Source organism: Lepidochelys olivacea, assembly GCF_965140295.1.
Source record: "Lepidochelys olivacea isolate rLepOli2 genome assembly, chromosome: 12".
NCBI classification, from domain to species: domain Eukaryota; kingdom Metazoa; phylum Chordata; order Testudines; family Cheloniidae; genus Lepidochelys; species Lepidochelys olivacea.
Window position 1 is genome coordinate 16,853,531 of NC_140422.1, and position 18,177 is coordinate 16,871,707.

Here is an 18,177-nt window from a genome sequence, read left to right on the forward strand (position 1 = left end):
CTGGTAATAGCTCTTTTGAGAATTTCTCAATCTCTTTTTATATATTTTTGGGTTTGATTTTACTTTAGTTTGCTCAAGCACTTCTTTTTACAGTTCTTTTGAAGCTCTCCTATCTGAAACTGTGGCACTGAAATATGTTGACTGTTATACATTTATCGAAACCAGGGATCATGAGTGATTGAACTGGCTAACTGCCATTCTTGCAGCAATTATTTTTTTTCCTTGTGGATTCTTAGATAATATGCCTCAGGAAGAGTGTGTGTGGTTTTTAATATTGTTGTTATGAATGTTTTGATATTGCGGTAATGATTTTTTCATATTTGATAATAAAACTTTGATATGATAGCAGTGGAAGCCTTGAAGTAGCTTTAATAATCTATTGATTTCATCGGGGGGGGGTGAGGTTCTTAGCTCTGCAACCATCAGGGGTTTGTGGGGGTTTCTCCTAATGCCTTTGACTACTGTTATGTGCTAAATAAGTGTCTGCCTCTTAAAAACAGTATACAAGGAAAAATATTTAAATGATTCTGTCCAGGTAGAACAAAGTGACTTCAAACAGCACCTCCTGAGTCTAATTCTGCACCATTAAAGTCGGTATGTGGCTTGCCATAGATTTCAATGGCCATAGCATCAGGCCCGACTAGGGGATAGCGAGGATGTTTCTAATGCATGGAAGCGATATTCTAATCTATAAAGCAAAATTTGAAATAAACAGGTTCAGAAATTAGTATAATTTATGTCATCCAGACTAATCTCTTTAAGGCAAGGACTGGTGTGGTTTTTTTATTATATACAGTGTCTTGAGCTTTTGGGCACGCACTGGTGTAAAAAAAAAAAATAAAAAATATAATCTGAATCTATTTGTGGAAGTCCAGCTGATGATAGGCTCTCAAAGGAGGAGGTGGAATCCATTCCACTAGCTTCATCATAGCAATATTTCATAAGAGAGAACTTCCAGATGGGAAGATTACATGACAAGGTGGTTAGAAAACTAGACTGCATTCAGATCTTTGGAAGACAGGACAAAGGAACAAGATTACAGAAGCTAAATAAGGAAACTATTTGCAGTATTAAATTGATCACCAATAAAATGTTAACATTTACCCAGAACTACCACATAGTAACATCTGTAATTCTGCAGTAGGACTTGATCCACAGGAGTCATTCCATTAATTTAACAGGCTTTGCAGTGTCCTTATTTCTTAGACAGAGACTTGGCAACTATTCCATTTTTAAATGGTGTCCCTGGTGATTTAATTCATCTCCTTGAGGGAGAGGATTGTTCCTGAAATATATTTCTTCTGCCTTGTCTGACCTGCCTTTGCTCACACCTTTTGATTTTGGAGACTAGATTCTAACAGACAATTATCAGGTATTGTGGTTAAAACATAGGACTGATGTCAAGAGGTCTAGATTATATTCCTGACTGACAATTAAACATGCTAATGACAAGTACTATGTCTCAGCTTTGTGTTCTGAAGCCTCAGGACAAGGCACTCTCTAGGAACAATAAATTCTTAAAGGACTAGGGGCCCCAGTTCAGCAAAACACTGTTTTAGGCATGTGCCTAAATTCCACTGAAGCCTTAAGGATGTGTTTTAAATGCCTTTCTGAATCAGGGGATGCGCTAACCCCTTCCACACATCTGAGAAAATCAAAGAGCACAATCTGGTAACATGCAGAGATCTGGAGAAGTGTTCAATTTATGCTGCTTTTTTTTTTTTTAAATCTTTGGAAGGGCAGCCGTGTTTGGCCCTTAGAGCATATTCTGTTTTTAGCTACTTTCAGTATTTAACTCTGTAGATACAAATATTTCCAAGGAAGAAGCCTGTTCAGTTGCCCAGCCTATTTTAGACCCAGGGCACTCCTGGCCCTACCCACATGTCATTGTGACAGGGGCTGATTGTCTGTCTTTCAGTAAAAAGGTTCTCTCCTTTGAAAGGTTAAGAAAAAACAACCATAATTCAGTCCAGAAAACACATCTGGGGAAGCTCCTCCTCCTAACCTTGTAAGACTATGTGAAGAAAGTTCGGGGGTGGGGGGGGGAGAAAAAAACCCCAGCTCATTGTGAGTCAGGTTTGGCATCCTTTTCTGTATCTCATACACTAGATCCTGGGACACAACTAAACCAGGGTGTGTGCACACGCACGGGTGCACACACACACACGGCTTCCAGCTCATCACTGCACTTCCTGATCCTGGTGCTGCACTTTGCTCTGAGCTGTTAAATTAAAGCAGCCCACCTTTGTTTGTTCTATTCTTCCAAGCTGCAAACGCATGAGAGAGACTGGAAAAAAAGCCACCAAAAAACGGATTAGCACGGGCATTCTGGCCATGCCCTTTTCTTCCAGCCACAATCCCTTTACCCAGGTATGTTACGCTGGCAACAGGAAGGGCAAACAGGATGGCTTTTCACTTTTGCATAACGTTTGTAGAGGCAGCTTGTGAAAGCAATGCTTATAGAAATACAATACATTCTGCTGGGCCATCCCCACCTACAAACTTGTGGACAATTTGTAGACATTTAAGTGGTTCTATATCTGCATGACTTCACTAAAAGCTTTACAAAGCTCTTCAGTCAATTCACTGGTGACCTCGAAAGATTCTACCACAGGTGCCAGTGATTACGCAGCATACGCATTACCATCCCAGGCACTAAAAACCTGACATATTGAAAAAGTCATTTACCCCGTTAAAACTCACAGGGAGAAATACAAACATTTCATATGCAAAAACAAGGCTGAATATTTTCAGCCTATTGCTTCTACATTCTGGGCTGCTGAAAATCTAAGTAGACTTCCCTATTGGACAGGCTTAGCAAAATGGACATTACAATGAGAGACTTTGCAGATTTATTGATTGAACTCACGAACATTGAACAAGCTAGAGCAATGGAAAGATTGATTATTCTTTTTTACTGTCATCGTTTGCTATTTGTATAAAAAGGTTTCGCTTCAGCAGGGGAAGCCAAACCATAGGTTGTACCTATCCCGAGGCTATTCTCTTCATTTGCTATCACATTGTAACGCTTCAGGCATTGGCCTTTCTGCCCACCTGCCATGGAAATATTACCAGGGGGTGATGGAATACAGGCAGCACAATATATGGACACTGGCGAGGGAATGCTTGTCTCTAACAGATGGCAGAATGTTTGTTTTCTGAGAAATCGCTGATCATTTATCTTTTTGAACATAGCTGTCTAATAGCAAACTGTCCACCCCCTGCCTTACAGTTTAGTTGGTGAGTGTTGGAAATTGCTGGTTTTTTGGTAAACGTTTAGACTTTCTCGCTCCTGAAGTGCTAATATTGCAAACCCAAGCATTCAAACCTCATGAGTCAGGCCCCTAAAAAATCATGAATAGGATTAAAATCATGAGGTTTATTTAAAATTTTGGGGGTAGGTTCTTTTTATTTGTCTTTGGATTTTTGAACCATATTAGAGTGACTCTTCAAGATTTTCCTCTAACTACGAGGGCTAGAAACTTACTAGTTTTTAAAATGAAAGGTGAGACTTCATAGTCACCTGACTCCAAGAGAGTGGAGCTTTAAGAAAAACACCAGATATCACAACAAAAGATCAAGGGTAGGCAACATTAAAATTGTAAATGTTGCTGCAGGATTTGGTAATAAAATGTACATATAACAGTGGAGAAACTCCCTGATATAGCTGCACAGTACGTTTGTCCTGCTTTGTCCGGCTTTGCAACTGTGAGCTGGTGGAGTGACTCATCAGAAACAAACATAACTGATGTCAAGAGATAATGTATATAGCCAGAAATCAAAACAAGTTAATATAGGCCAAAAACCATATTATGTGAACCAGGGATGATAACTGCCCGATATGTGCTGTCCTTTGCAATATAAAGCCCATTGTAACAGAGAAATTGTCTTTGGGCATGTGGGCTCAGCCCACTGTGTGTTGTGGGCCCTCTAAAACTGGGAGTTGTAGTCTCAGGCCATGTGTCTGGGAGAATCATGTGACCTATAGGGAAACCAGTTATAACTTAGGCTTCCTGCCTTTGAGGCACAGAAGAGAGCCAGAGTCAGGGAATGAACTGGGAGGAGGAAGAGCTCTCTATGTAGGTCAGGTGGCTAGTCTGGTAATTGGTGAAGTCTTAGTGTGGGTCTTTCCATTGTAATCCATCAGCCCTCTGCCTGGCTATGGAGCCTGTAGGTGGCTCCACTGAAAACCCTAGGAGAAGGCCTTCAGAGAAGCCTGCATCAAGGGATAAGAGACTATTTGAGCCAAGCAGAAAGCTGATTGTAGAGCCCAGAGGGGGCTGTGAGACCCTTCAAAGGGAGAGAGAAAGGACTCCGCTCCAAAGGGCAGATGTGAACCCCCACGCCTGCCCAACGAGGGCAAGTGCTTATACTTGTGTGTTTTTAATAAAACTGAGTCCAAGAAGGGCCAGTTATTTGAACTACACGGGATTGTGTGCATTCACAAGGGAATCAAATCGGGGGAATATGTAGCAGCAGATATGAGATGACAGGGTAGGATGATACCCACACAAAGAATACAAGTATGATTTCAAAATAAAGCCTTTCAGTAATTCATGAAAGGAATCGATGAATTTTGTTTCATGCCTTGAGAACACATTAAACTGAATGCTTTAGTTTCATATGGTTATATTTTATATCACAAAGTGTCAGAGAGGAATAACTTTCCTTTATATAATTAAAATGTAATATGAAATCCATACTAAATCCTTGCATTCAAAATGAATTGCAGCATCATAGATGTCTGCCACCAGCAGTGTGCAATGTGAAGTTGTGTTAACACAGAACATCACTTGAAGCCGCTGCAATCACCATCTTTATCTCCCACTCACAAATTCAGGACTTCCCTGGAAAGATGGGCAACCTCCCAAAGACAAAACTGAATATGTTGGGTATCAATATGTCCTAAAATCAGCACTAGGGAAAAGGAAAGTTGCTACAGCACAGCTCACAAAGAAATGGCGGAGAGAATATAAGTGTTTTTCAATTGGAGTAGAAAGACTTAGCTTATTTTTAAGGGAGGTATTATGGGAATAGGCACAGATGGGTGGGACAGTCCACATGAGGTGAATAATACAGCTGGAAACTCTGAGGTTCTGCTCATGGAGTTTACTCCCACTAGAGCAGAGAGATGATGTGGAATAGTCTACCATGTGCAGTAGAAGCTAAGCCTGCAAACTCCATAGAAAACAAGGGCCAAATGCATGAACTCAGGAATCACCCATGCTTGTTGCAAGGTCCTCTCTTTTCCCACAGAAGCCTGACTCCTTTAGGAACCAGATTGATGGTAGAATCCTCCATGGCTGTACGATACCTGTCAAGAGAAAGAATGGAAGACATGGGTGCTTATGGGGAGAAGTTTAAAAACGTTTTCTAGTGAAAAATCCAACAGGTCGGGGGGGGGTGGGGTGGCGGGAGAAGAGTCAGAGTGGTTTCTACAACAGCATCCAAATCTGCAGATCCCCATTTACCTGGAGTTGCTGGAGAAGTGCTCTATGGATTTTAAGTGTGCAGAGAGGGGGATAGGGAGCAGAGGAAACTGCATGAGTGGCTGTTCTGCCCTGCCATGCACTCTGTTCTAGTTTTCCTGCTTTTACAGCCCTCTGCTAGTAGACTGGAGGGTGAGGAATGGGCCAAATGTTTGCAACAAAATAGCTCCAAAATCAGAAATGCCACACAAAAAACAGTTTTATTACCTTGGTCTAATTTCTTAGGGCCTAATTCAGCTGCCATTAATGTCAATGATGAAATTCCCATACTCCAGGTCCTGATCCTGCAATCCAATCCACATGGGCAGACACTTGCATCCCTGTGGAGTCCCACTGAAGTCCATGGGGCTCCTCACAGGCGCAAGAATCTGTCTATATGGATTTTATTGCAAGATTGGGGCCTTAATAGTTACAACTCAGATCATAAATAATTGTATCCAGTTGATATAACCTATACAGATAATTTCAACTTTCAATGCACTCGCTCAGATAAACCTTAAAACAAACCTGACATCAGCACTAGTTTATGGAGCTCTACTTGATTAATAGATTAAGGACAAAAGGGAATAAGGTAATCATTTAGTCTGATCACCTGCATAACACAGCTCATACAACTTCCCAAAATAATATAGATGAAAATGAGGTCCATTATGGTGGTGTCAATAACATTTCCCTTGCTACTAAGTGTCACATGACATTATCATTAGTTTATACACTTACATAACCTACATTTTTAAAGCTATTAAAAAAAACTTTAAACAAAAGACAAAATTTAAAAGATTTAGTGCCTCCTTGGAAAAACAGTCAAACATTTCAAAAGCATCTGCTCTAACAACAACAAAACTGTAGCTTTAGTTCATCTTCTCAATTTATAAGAACTTGACACATGGTATTTCCATCACATTGTGGAGTATAGATTTGATCCTTTTTTTGCATGTTGTGCCAAATTAACAGCTCCAAAGAGTAATTAGAAGGATCCAGAAGTAGATATTGAAGCATAACATAAATAAGTGTATCATTTACAAGGTGTTAAAGCTGTAGATTATGATCCAGTAAGAGACCTAATTTACACTTTGATTTACATGCGATTATCGCTAATTAAGTGAAACACGCAAGTTGCTCTGAGGGATATCATGTAAAAGCAGCAGAATTATTATTATCTCTACATTTTTCTACTGCACACTAAAGCATGCTGGAAACAACAAATTCAGAACAAACATAGTAAGAAACTTCAGAGTGCAAATTACATAGTTATTTAAGAGCAATTTGCGTTTCTTTGGTTAGGTACAAATCAGAATGAGCCAGATTTTGTTCTCCCTATTCAGGCAAAATGCCCTCTCATTTAGGGACTGAACCTGCATGATAGGGCCAGATTTTTAAAGGGATTTAGGTGTTGCTTTGTTGAGAAAAGCTGGTCAGCCCACCACCTAGTAGAATTTTCAGCCCTGAGTTAGGCGGCTCCATGCTGTAGAGTGCACGGGGATAGCTAAGCACCTAAGAAAGGGATTTTCAGAAGCTGGCTAGCTGAGTGGAGAAACTGCCTCAGCGAGTCAAGAGTGAATGCCAAGAAGAGAGGTGGAGATAGTAGAGGAGCTTAGGTGATTAAAGTAGTGCACCTGGCTGATGGGACCGGGACAGGTGCCTACCTCTGCTTGTGATCCTCAGCTGCAGGCCCTCCCCTGCAGTTAGGCACTTAAGCCAGGTCAGTCGCTTAGCTAGTTCATACCCTAGCAAATAAAACATGCAATCTCTCTCTCAAGTTCATCCTATGTTTCCCTGTGCCCCTGTCTAATGTGTGGGTGCTGTGCTGCTCCTACTGGCGGCTTCCCTCTAGCCTACTTGCTGCAGAGTTTGACAGGTAATCAGGTTTTAGGCATGCTCAGAGAGGCCGAGATCAAGCTACAGGAGTGGGCATACCGAGAGAGAAAGAGAGAGAGAGAGAGGTGTTCCCCTGCCTAACAAAAATCGCATGTTAGAGCTTGGGCTTTGGCTAAGGCTCTGAGCAGCTTGTTAGCAGTGAGGTGGAGCGAGCAGCTCATTAGCAGTGAGCCTGCCAGAAAATAAAGAATACTTTTTTCCCCCCGGAAACAGAGCACTTTGATTCAATTACAGTAATATGTGGATAATTTTCATTTTCGAGAAGTCACGTATAATTCAAACCAGTAAAGTGTGGGGGAGAAAATTGGGGTAGGGAAGAGCTAAATGTGAACACAGTGGTATGCGTTATGTGAGTGTGTGTTTATTAAGACATTTAAATGCTTTATATATAAAGAATTTCCCTTTGTGATTTGGGGCCACGACTCATGCCACTGTTTATGCAACGTGCAAGCCTAATGTGAGAGGAGCCTCTGAGGACTCTTGGATTTGTTTAGAACATATCTTTAGCAGGTTACCTGATCTAAAAGAAGTCTCCCATAAGTAACGTTTCAACATATTAATGAACATCAAATGTGGTAGTTTGTTCATGATCGGCTTTACTATTTTAATCAAGACTTACTTGACTCGCTCCAAAGCGATGCTTGCTTGGAATAATTTTATTAAAGTAAAGTAACAACAACAGTGAATAGAACTTAGAAATTCATCCACAGAACTCCAAATGATTCATATAGGTGAGTAAGCAAAATGTATCCCCACTTTGAAGTTGGAAAACAAAGGCACAGAGTATCTCAGTGACTTGCCCAAGTTAATCTAACATGTCAATGGAAGAATTAGAGAGACACAAGACCACATTGCTGCCTAACCTGGAAGTCTACAAATTCAGCACAATGATTAAGTCATACCTTTGAACGTGTGAAACACATATTCAGTATTCAAGACCACCAATTGGCTTGCATCTTAAGATTTCCATCCTTTAATAAAGATACATATTGAGCCCCAAACAGACTGGCAGTGTCCATTTCCTTGTACAACGGACGACTGCAACACTTTGTTCTCAATTTGTAAATAAAAGCTAGTACGTACGGATGATGCATTCTGTAATGGGGATGGGTTTGGCACCAATGTAGATTTCCATGGAAGAAAAGTGCACTTGTGAACTACTAGATCATTTTCATAGTCTGGCATTTCACGTTTGCAGAGGCCATCTAGTAGCAAGAAACAATATCGTATTATGGGAACAGAAGTAGGATTCTGTAGTGTCACGGAACACTGTTACAATTCTCTACTGGCAAATATTCCCTGCAATCTGAACAACAAAGAAATCCCTGATGACTTGAATAACAAAGGAACACTCACTCATTCAAAAGTAAGTACAAAACTTTTTTTAAAATCCCAGAATTTACATAAATGTTTGTATTCCCTAAACCTGGCTAAATGCTGCTAGCAAAGAGTGCTTTATTTAAAACATAGGTGAGATTGCCGAGTGCCTCACAACAGGGCAATATTTCCCTAACCCACTCTTTTTGATCCTCAAATGATCTTTGCTATAAATATCCAGCCCAAATCTCCTCACAAGTGATGCATAATCCACCGTTATAATTTTTAAAAGAACCTGTTAGCAGTGCAAAGGCTTAACCCATCCCACCCCACAGAACCAGCATCTATTTTATGTAATTTCTTGGGCTACTGCCATATTATGTAGCATCCCTGTTACTTCCAGACACACTGAACACTGGTACAATTAGATCATGAGATATCATATCAACAAAACCCAAGTCTGAGAAGTATAATGCACAGTGTATAGATCAGCAGTTCTCAAACTGTGGGTCAGGACCCCAAATGGGTCGCAACCCTATTTTAATGGGGTTGCCAGGGCTAGCGTTAGACTTGCTGAGGCCTGGGGGTGAAGCTGAAGTCCAAGCCCCACCACCCAAGCCTGAATCCGAATTCCATTGGCTTCAGCCCTGGGTGGTGGGGCTCAGGTTACAGGCCTCTTCTGGGGCTGAATCCCTTGGGCTTCAGCTTTGGTCCCTCTGCCTGGGATGATGGAGCTCAGGCTTTGGCCTGTGTCCCCCCACCAGGGGTGGTGAAGCTTGGGCAGGCTCAAGCTTTGGTCCCCCTCCTGGTGTTGTGTAGTAATTTTTATTGTTAGAAGGGGTCGTGGTGTGATGAAGTTTGAGAACCCCCTGGTATAGATAATTTAAGCTATACAGATATCAATATATCATTTACAGATTTTGTTGTTGTTTTGGGTCAGGCGCTATATTTAGTAAAGTTTCGTATAAATGACAATATGTAGAAAGTGAGCCCTTTGACCTATGGGTAGAAGCAGAACCAAACATAATTCTAATTCCTTATTATGAATTTGTGGATTATGGAGTTAGAGGAAACTAATGACAGAAAACAGTATTCTCTTGTGGTTATAATGGAGAGGGAGTCAGGAAATGTATGATCTGTTTCTAGTGTTGCAACTGACTCACTGGACAAGTCATTGACCTACTCAGTCTCAGCCCCCATCTGTAAAACAGGAATGACAATACCCAGTTTTCTATCTTAGAGATCCTCAGATGAACAGTGTTATAAAAGTATTACATTCCTTGAGTAAGTATTTGAAACAGCATTCTGCCGCAAATTGCTGGAGGCAATAACTGCACAATCCAATGTTGAATATATTTATAGGAACAGCTAAACAACTGTGATATTTTGTGAAGGCCCCAACCTGCCATTTCCCACCCCCAACCCTCCTTTAGAGCACGGGATTGGCAAAACCATAGGTACAGCACATGTAGGGTTCGATTCCTATATACACAAAGGCCCCTTTACACTTCTCTGGTATCAGTATAACTTATACCCACTTCAAGACCCTTTGACACTGAATAGTGCAAAGACACCTTCATGTGAAAACCAGGCCATACAATCATAAGAAAATACAAAAAGAAAAGGAGTACTTGTGGCACCTTAGAGACTAACCAATTTATTTGAGCATGAGCTTTCGTGAGCTACAGCTCACTCATGCTCAAATAAATTGGTTAGTCTCTAAGGTGCCACAAGTACTCCTTTTCTTTTTGCGAATACAGACTAACACGGCTGTTACTCTGAAACCTAAGAAAATACAGTATCTTAAGTTCACATGCAGCCACAATTTTTAAAACAATTAGCCCTAGTCCTTGGGACAGTTGCAGACTGTCATCTTCTCTCAGCTACCCTGTAGCATAGATTTGTCCCCCTATTTTTCTTTTCAATGTTGGGGTATTAACTGTAATATCTGGGAGGTTTATAATGTTGTTAAATATTCTTTCCCCCATGCTCCAAAATGAGGGTTAGTGTTCTTATTACTACATATAGGTGTTTTCCTATACACAGTGAGCCTTAAGAAACACAAAGCTATAAATTCAGGTTCCAAAGGAGGCAACACCAGTTCTTTTTCAAAATAATCTGGAGATAAGCCTGCGGTAGTTTGACAAAGGGCCCAATTCGGCAGACTACAAGTTAGATTCAAAGCCTGCTGAAGTTGATAGAAAAAAAAATGCCATTGACTTTGATGAACTTTGGCGCTGATACAATTTGCCACCAAAACTCAAAATATCTGAGTGGGAGTTTTGCCTATGCCCATCTAGCTCATTGTAAGATTTGAATTGTGTGTGGAGGAAAAAAATGTGTTGCTTCACCCTGAGTTGGATGCAATAATCACATAATAAAGCAATTAAGTTTCATGTTTTAATATAAAATGATGATATTTAAACTTTTTCTCTCATGAGGTTAAAATATTATGGTCTCTTTCTGGCATAAAGAAGATTAGGATATTTTACTTGCATTTAATGTTTCTACCGAGGCATGTTGCACTTGAAAGTGAGGATAAACAACAAACGGAAGATTTCCCTCAAAACACTATCTTTGTGTTTTAATGTTCAAGTAGGGCACAAAGAGAGTTTGTTTCTCGGATGTACAGAGTCTAAATGTTCACATTCATTAGCAGTTTCTAATAATGGGGAGTACTCATACAATTCCATTAGAAAGGATCTTTAGTCTGTAGCAAGAATCTTTACTATTACACTATCACTACAAAAAGAAAAGGAGGACTTGTGGCACCTTAGAGACTAACCAATTTATTAGAGCATGAGCTTTCGTGAGCTACAGCTCACTTCCTCAGATGCATATCGTGGAAACTGCAGCAGGCTTTATATATACACAGAGAATATGAAACAATACCTATTCCCACCCCACTGTCCTGCTGGTAATAGCTTATCTAAAGTGATTTCCAGCACAAATCCAGGTTTTCTCACCCTCCACCCCCCCACACAAATTCACTCTCCTGCTGGTGATAGCCCATCCAAAGTGACAACTCTTTACACAATGTGCATGACAATCAAGCTGGGCTACACTATCACTACAATGAGCTGGTTTGCAGCTTTAAGCCATTGCCAGCATTAGGGGTCAGTGCAGAGTCACCTCACCCTGGTGGCATCTCTTACAGGCGTAGTGAGGAAGCACTCTGCATAATGCCAACAGGAGTGCTGGAGGAGTGTCAATGTGAGCGGCCCCTTCTTTCCCCTCTGGAATCGAGGTATTTTGCCTGAGTAAGGACTGACGGACCAGGCTCTATTTTAGGGCTGTAGATCATTTTGTAAAATACTAAATGTGCTTAACCTTTAGAAGTTTGTCATGTACAAATCAAGTCCAAACATAATTTGTAGGAGTCGTCTTTGTTTCAAATGTGAGAAATACCATCCCCTATGATGCTAAAAGGAAAATAATCCAAGTTGTGTCATGCTGGTAACAGCTAGTGCGATGCTGATAAAGCTAAACACAAAGTGAATGCCACATGGTCTCGGTTCTTCCAATCTAAGTTTTTGTCCTTATTAATTAGTGTTATGTTAATATACAGTGACAAGAGCAGGATATCACAATATATAAGAATGGAGCACAAGTAAATAGAATAGAACAGATTCAAATAGAAGTTTATTTTATGCAATATCTTAGTGCACAATTTATCTCAAAATGGCTTACAAATATAATGGCTTAGCCTAGTCGTTCCCTAGCAGTTTAACTCATCAGGCTTTTAGAACTAGTACACTAGGCTCCCACTACCTCAGGGTATGTCTACATTTGGACTTGGGGGTGCAATTCCCAGATCAAGGGGAGACATGCTAGTTTTCATCAAGCGAGCATGCTAAACACAGAGGGTAGGTACAGCAGCATGTGGGAATCAGTGATGCCAGGCATGTACTTGGGACAGCCTGCAGCAGTAGCTACACTCTATTTTTAGTGCACTAACTCAATCAGAGCTAGCTCAAACATGCCTCCTTGAGCTGGGATTCATACCCAGTTCAAAGTGTACACGTACCCTTAGGGCTTGTTCCTCTACCAATAAACGCAATGGGAGTTTTGCCATTGTCTTCAGTAGGAACAGGATCAGGCCCTTAATGTTCTCTCTGCTGCTGCTGGGGAGGGTGACATTTCCTGAGGCTTTTGTTCACTAGTCAGCACTGGGACTGTAATGTGACTTGACAGTTTGCATGGCCCCAGCATAGTGAGGCATAGTCGCGTACTGAGCAATATTAACACTTTATCTGAATGGATTAAATAACCCAGTTCAAATATATACAATAGATAATGCTGCCATATCATGGGGGTGGGGGGGAGTGGTCGGTAGTTGCCTATCCTTTTATTTAAAGCTACCTCCCCCCCGCCCTGACAATGTCCAGATCAATTACAGCTGCCCCTTCAAACACGCTCTGCATCACACTCCACATGTCCACTCCCTTCACAGATGCTGATGTTCGTGGAAGACTTCCACAAAGTTAGCAGGTAAGAGAAGCATGCCACAGAGTCAGAGCCTTCTCTTCCCAGCCCGAGGTCTGCTGCCCTGTGCTCCTCTCTACAGTAGAACCTCAGAGTTACGAACACCTCAGGAATGGAAGTTGTTCGTAACTCTGAACAAAACCTTATGGTTGTTCTTTCAAAAGCTTACAACTGAACATTAACTTAATACAGCTTTGAAACTTTACTAGGAAGAAGAAAAATGTTGCTTTTAACCATCTTAACTTAAATGAAACCAGTGCAGAAAGTTTCCTTACCTTGTCAAATATTTTTTAAAAAAAACTTTCCCCTTTTTTAAGTAATAGATGTTTAACACAGTACGATACTGGATTTGCCTTTTTTTGTCTCTGATGCTACCTGATTGTGTACGTCTGGTTCTGAATGAGGTGTGTGGTTGACTGGTCAGTTCGTAACTCTGAGGTTCTACTATATTGGCAGGAGCAGAGGGGAGCATTTTGACTACTCTATGGAATGAATTCCTCCATCGTTGTTAGAGAGAGAGAGAAAATCTGCTTGGCATGTTAGAAAAATATGCTGACTTGGAATGTGAGGTGAGATTTCCATCATTTATGTTAATGAGCTCGCTGCTGGGGAATTTGTAGAATGTTTCCTTTAATAAAAAGCTGCTGTAGTCAGTGTTTGATGGAACATGGTGTTTTTTTTTTTCAAAAATATACAAGATTACCAATAATTTTCACACTCCAATATAGAGAGGAATAAATATAGCGAGATCCGTCCTAAACAGGAACCTAAAGGACTACGAAAAAAGAGGTGCCTAGAAGAATTGCACTTTAATTACAGTTTCATTTCAATTCTTCTTAAAAGTTTGGGGATGCTTTTAAACTGCTGAATAACCAATAGGATGTTTATTGGAATGGCTCTGTAGTGAACATTTACTGGTAATATTTTAATTGCTGCCGAGTTGCTCTACAGTTAAAAAAATAAAAGTTGAATTTACAGAAATTGTAGGGATCAATATCAGCTGAAGACTGAATTACAATGGCTTTTTTTTTATTTTATCCTTGATTAGCACCTGATTCTCCTCTCACGTCCATGTAATGCAGGAATAATTCCATTAAGATCAGATTGTCAAGTCTGTTCTGTGTGTAGCTGTGCTAGCATAAAGCACCCATAAAATGAGAAGATCCAACCCAGCCCCTCATGATTTCCCCATTGTGGGGGAAGCCACCAGGTGAGCAGGTATTGAGTGGTACATGCATACAGTTCCATCATTTCCCCCCACTGCTTCCCCCCCACCACAAAATTCACTCCCTGGGTGTGAAACATTCAGATTCCTTGGAGCTATAGTTTCAAATCCCAGAAAGGCTGACTCAGGTAGATAAACTGAGTTCCAGACAGTTTCCCACGTGCCGGCACTCACAGCTCCACATGGAAAAGAGAAAAGCTCCCATAAGACTAGAATCTCCCTCCTTTCACAGATGGAGTGTTCTGTGTTCAGGTTGTACGTCTACCTACTGCTTTACACCCTCAGGTGGCTGCATTTCTGTGGTGCTGTGTATGTACCTTAATCACCCTCAGTGTTGCTAACAGTGGTGGTGAAGTGGCACATCACCTTGGGAGTAGTATTGTGTTAACAGTCACCAGGCTCAATGAGGGAATCATCAACACATGGAAATTGGGATCTTGGACTGTCACTGCTGAGGGGAGATGAGGGGAGATTGGGGGAGGGGTGAGCCGGAGAAAGGGAAAGGAAGGGTTAGGAGGAGATTTGCAAGGTTGAGGTGGGTTGTGGACCAGCTACTGCAGATGTATGTGAGGCTGCTGGGTCCAGCTGGGCAGTGGCAATATGGGACTGGAAAAAAGACCAGATGGTATCAGAGACTGGAGATTGAAGTATAACTAGGGTCAGAGGAGCCAGCTCTGCATCTGAATATTCACAGTTACTATCACACTTACTTTTTTGTTGGTTTAGTTGTTTCTGTACCATGCTCTTGTGAGTGCATCCATCTAGGTACTTACATGGCCCCCACACCAAAGTAGTATTTGAGTGCCTCAGTGCAAAATGCATAATACCCGACATGTCTCCTTCCCACCTAGCCTTACTCAGTCCTGCTCCCACCTCTCTGCACTGAGTGAGGCAGAAGAATAGTAAAGTGGCAACACTCCTCAGCAAGAACAGCAGCCCCTGGGGGAGGGAAGATGCACAGGGAAATGTCACTCACCACCTTTGGCACAGTGTGACAGGCTTCTCAGCACGGAGGGTGACTATAAGGTTTAACCCATCATTTGTAAACCAATTTGGGATCCTTCAAGACAAAACACACTAAGTTACTATATTATTATTGCATCCACTTTGTGTGAGATGTACCTTGAAACACAGCCAAAAATAGGGGGAGAGAACCCACTCTGTCTAAGCTACATGGGGAAAACAAACAAAAACTTATGTGATAGTAAATCTGTTCAAATAAAGCCATTAATTTAGCATGTAAACACAACACTTAAATATTGTGAGTAGAGAAAAACCCAACCAATAATAGCTAACACCTTCTCTCCTCTCTATCACTAGACATTTCAATGTAATTTGTGCAGTATTTTTTTAAAATATTTTTTGAGTGACACCCTGTCCTGGATAGCTGTAGCCATAAGAATTGCAAAACACACTGCTCTTAGCTCACAATTTGTTGGCAACTTGGTTTCTTTATATCATTAAATCATTTCATTACAAGTTTGATTTATTACTAATTTTCTGTTTGAGTTAGTTTTTGTAACAATGCACTTCTCTTTTGACAGAGGCACTATGACAATGGGAACGTGTTTAAACAACCGGGTTCAATGTCATCATTGACTTATGAAGTTGCTTGTTTGTTGTACTTAAAGGGTGACATGCTAACATTGCAGCTAAGTCATGCATTAAGTCTCAAGTCATCAGTAAACCCAGCAGCAGAGACCCCGTCATGAGACAGACCAGCTGATAAGTGAGCTTTCATCCCAATATTGGAAAATATCTTAAGAGCTAGACAATTGTCACAGGTGGCAAAATCAGTCCACATAACTAGCTATGCTTGGTGGCTTATTTGTTAAGGAAAGAGTTTTCAAAGCATTCAGAGATGACCTACTTTGTTCCCATTGAAGTAAATGAAAGTGTTTAACATCCACCCTGAAATGTGATAAGTAAGGGATTAGAAGTGAAACATGGTATATTTTACACAGCCAATAAAAAGTAGCAGCAGCCATTACTTCCAATTCTTTTTGGATTGCATTACTTTTACAAACAAAAAAACAGCCAAAGTTGAGCCCAATGTCACTTACACTTGGATAGTTTTATACTGAAATATCGCTGTAGTTTTATAATAGTGGCCACCACTTTCGTCATGACTGCATCAAAACTTTTACTTCTAATCTCCTGTTTCCAATTGCTCATAACTTTCTGCAACTTTCACCTCTAAAAATGAAATTTTCCATGCTGGAATTTTGCATAAAGGTGAACTCTTCTTCCAAAGTCTTACCAAAAAGTTGTTCAGACATTTCTGAACATGAAAAGAATGATTTTTTTTTAACTACAATACCCACCTGCAGAAGTAAAGAAACAGATTGATAGAGCCAGAAGAGTTCCCAGAAGTTACCTACTACAGGACAGGCCTAACAAAGAAAATAACAGAACGCCACTAGCCGTCACCTTCAGCCCCCAACTAAAACCCCTCCAACGCATTATTAAGGATCTACAACCTATCCTAAAGGATGACCCAACACTCTCACAAATCTTGGGAGACAGGCCAGTCCTTGCCTACAGACAGCGCCGCAACCTGAAGCAAATACTCACCAACAACCACACAACAGAACCACTAACCCAGGAACTTATCCTTGCAACAAAGCCCGTTGCCAATTGTGCCCACATATCTATTCAGGGGACACCATCACAGGGCCTAATAACATCAGCCACACTATCAGAGGCTCGTATACCTGCACATCCACCAATGTGATATATGCCATCATGTGCCAGCAATGCCCCTCTGCCATGTACATTGGTCAAACTGGACAGTCTCTACGTAAAACAATAAATGGACACAAATCAGATGTCAAGAATTATAACATTCATAACCCAGTCGGAGAACACTTCAATCGCTCTGGTCACGCAATCACAGACATGAAGGTCGCTATCTTAAAACAAAAAAACTTCAAATCCAGACTCCAGCAAGAAACTGCTGAATTGGAATTCATTTGCAAATTGGATACTATTAATTTAGGCTTAAATAGAGACTGGGAGTGGCTAAGTCATTATGCAAGGTAGCCTATTTCCTCTTGTTTTTTCCTACCCCCCCCCCCAGATGTTCTGGTTTAACTTGGATTTAAACTTGGAGAGTGGTCAGTTTTGAAGGGGTTTTACCAGCAGGAGAGTGAGTTTGTGTGTGTATGGGGGTGGGGGTGGGGGGGATGTGAGAAAACCTGGATTTGTGCTGGAAATGGCCCACCTTAATTACGCACATTGTAGGGAGAATGGTCACTTTGGATGAGCTATTACCAGCAGGATAGTGAGTTTGTGTGTGTGGTTTTTGGGAGGGGGGTGAGGGTGAGAGAACCTGGATTTGTGCAGGAAATGGCCCAACTTTATTATCATGCACATTGTGTAAAGAGTTGTCACTTTGGATGGGCTATCACCAGCAGGAGAGTGAATCTGTGTGGGGGGGTGGAGGGTGAGAAAACCTGGATTTGTGCTGGAAATGGCCCACCTGATGATCACTTTAGATAAGCTATTACCAGCTGGACAGTGGGGTGGGAGGAGGTATTTTTTCATATTCTCTGTGTATATATAAAGTCTGCTACAGTTTCCACGGCATGCATCCGATGAAGTGAGCTGTAGCTCACAAAAGCTTATGCTCAAATAAATTGGTTAGTCTAAGGTGCCACAAGTACTCTTTTTTTTTTAAGCGTTAACTTAATTTGAAGTGTTTTTCAACCAAACTGGCTGAGGTCTGAAAACAAGTGTGGAAATATCCCTCAACATGAAGCAGCGCAAGACTGTGTTCTGGAG

General features: G+C 41.1%; 1 long non-coding RNA gene across 1 annotated transcript in view; it reads right to left on the bottom strand.

The window, feature by feature from the left end:
* The window catches only part of LOC311529208, a 68,181-nt gene that overhangs the window by 43,732 nt on the left and 6,272 nt on the right, over positions 1-18,177 (bottom strand). Inside the window, exon 2 of the long non-coding RNA XR_014713791.1 lies at positions 5,222-5,314. This is a non-coding gene — a long non-coding RNA (uncharacterized lncRNA). The remainder of the gene's footprint in view (positions 1-5,221; positions 5,315-18,177) is intronic.